This window comes from Tupaia chinensis, unplaced genomic scaffold (genome assembly GCF_000334495.1).
Source record: "Tupaia chinensis unplaced genomic scaffold, TupChi_1.0 Scaffold000532_1, whole genome shotgun sequence".
Classification (NCBI taxonomy): domain Eukaryota; kingdom Metazoa; phylum Chordata; class Mammalia; order Scandentia; family Tupaiidae; genus Tupaia; species Tupaia belangeri.
Genome location: NW_006160045.1, coordinates 4,792,244 through 4,793,939, shown reverse-complemented (window position 1 = coordinate 4,793,939; position 1,696 = coordinate 4,792,244). Strand labels below are relative to the sequence as shown.

At 38.1% G+C, this 1,696-nt stretch overlaps 1 protein-coding gene and 1 non-coding gene across 2 annotated transcripts in view; both read right to left on the bottom strand.

The window, feature by feature from the left end:
- Positions 1-1,696, bottom strand: part of DRC8 (dynein regulatory complex subunit 8) — a 102,018-nt gene that overhangs the window by 44,903 nt on the left and 55,419 nt on the right. The gene's annotated exons all lie outside the window — the stretch shown is intronic.
- Positions 508-612, bottom strand: LOC114009434 (U6 spliceosomal RNA). The gene has a single exon (XR_003550846.1). It is a non-coding gene; the product is annotated as a U6 spliceosomal RNA (small nuclear RNA).

Sequence of the window (1,696 nt, the reverse complement as noted above, 5' to 3'; positions counted from 1 at the left end):
GAGGGGTGTTTTTGGGGGGGGGGGGGGTAGGAGTATGTGTGATTTCTTGCTTTTTGTCTCTCTTGTCTCTCTCTGTCTTCTCAGTGAGTGCACGCACCCTATAGCAAAACTCTCTCTCTCTAAAAACAAAGAGTATAATGTAATAAAGTAATTGGAAAATATTACATTTTTAGTATTATTTTGTTTTTCTTTGTTAATAAAAACATTTATTTTGCATTCATACAGAATAACTTGAAAAAAAATATAGTCCAGCCTATTGTTTGATGATTAAGGCAGCTTAGAACCCACATGGCCGATCTCACAGTTTAAGTCCCAGATCTGGTGGCTTGAGAAACATGTCAGGCATGTGTGCATGCATGCCAAAAATCCTAAAAGGAGGAAGAGATGGAGGGGAAGGGATTGTGGTGTGACCATGCCCCATAAGGGGTGCTTTCTCACTTCTTATTCTTTTTCTCTATCTCTGTCTCTCTCCAGCAAGTGCACATGACTTCTGGGAAATTTAGAAGAAAATATACTAAAAGCTTCCTGAGTTTATGTGTCATTCTCATCAGGGGCCATGCTAATAATCTTCTCTATATTCCTCCAGTTTTAGTATAAGTGCTGCCAAAGCAAATATGTTGTTTTTTGTGGGTTTTATTTGTGTGGTCTTTTTAAGAGTTTTTGCTATAGGATGCATGCACTCACCAGAGAAAGCCAGAGAAAGGCAGAGAAATGGAGAAATTACTCTCCCTTCTCCTCCATTCTCTTGAGATTTTGGGCACATGTGCACATGCAACAGGGGTGTTTTGGGTGCCGCCTGGTTCAGGATTCAAACCATAAAGTTAGCCATGTGGGATACACCTGCCTTAACTACTATGCCACCAGTTAGCCCATAACTTTGTTTCTAAAAATATTTAATTAAGTTTATATAATGTATTTTAAATATAAATTATTTTTTAACAATGGACCACTTAAAATGCTTGGCCACTGAAGGCTGGTTCTTGGCAAGCTGGCACTGGGTGGGTGTAGTACCATGTTCTTGACACAAGGTGGAGCCAATGTCATTGAGCTATTCTGAGTCTTCATAAAGGGCGATTTAAGGTCAAACACCCCGAAGTGAAGAGCTGATTTAGGACATTCAATACAATCCCAAGGGACAAAAGAATAGGCAAAACACTTATCTCCTCTATAAAATAGCTGATATTATGCTAAGTATAAGGGAACATTTCAAGTAATTTAAATTTGTTTAATAAGAGAATTTGAAAATTATTTTCATTTATTAAAGTTTATTAACTACTACTTTGTGCCAACACCATGTACAGTAGAAGACAAAGACCTGCTCTGCTGGAGGTATTTTTCACACATTAATTTTATTTTGGCAAAAATCAGGAAATGAAGCTAGGAAAATGGCTAAATCAGTAGAACTCGGCTTAGAAAAGGCCTTGTTTTCTAAGGTCTGCCTCAAAGGAAGATCATATTTCCATTACTGAACTATGCTTCCCCAACTTGTTGCAATATTATTTCTCATATCTAGAGTTTGCAGCCCCTAGATGAACTCTGGATCTCCTGTGTATTAGAGGTAAAAAAATAAAATCTGTATAACATGGTGAACATTATGCGGAATGCTATCATAAAGTAACAACACTGTTACTTTTACGCCTGTGTGGTTCAGGCACTGCATAGGCACTGTGGTTAGGGTGGGGCGTCTGACAGATGT